Raw genomic sequence first — 393 nt, 5'->3', positions numbered from 1 at the left:
GGACATAAGTGTGCATGTGTGTCCGTTTGTTTTGTTTTTGTGTGCATGGTATATAATAAAAACAACAACGAAGGAATCTAGCATACACACACACCACAAAAAAAGCGTCAGAAACAGAAAAAAGTACCCCACTTTCCCCCGTCTTCCATAGGCCTACAATACGAAATATGTTAAGTTAAGCCTTGGTCATTACTTACAAGTCAAACAAACTCTCATATAGCATGTACTAAGGACCTAGTAGATTCTCCCCCACCGGGAGAACATAAGAATCCGTTTCCCGTTCTGGAATTACGAGAATAACTTTTTTTTTATGACTGACGCACAATCCATTGAAATTCTGTACTAAACGTTTGAGACATTAAGAGTAAAAGTGTTTTTTTTCTGTCGTTGCTT

This window comes from Penaeus monodon, chromosome 19 (genome assembly GCF_015228065.2).
Source record: "Penaeus monodon isolate SGIC_2016 chromosome 19, NSTDA_Pmon_1, whole genome shotgun sequence".
Classification (NCBI taxonomy): domain Eukaryota; kingdom Metazoa; phylum Arthropoda; class Malacostraca; order Decapoda; family Penaeidae; genus Penaeus; species Penaeus monodon.
Note: the sequence above shows the minus strand (reverse complement) of the source record.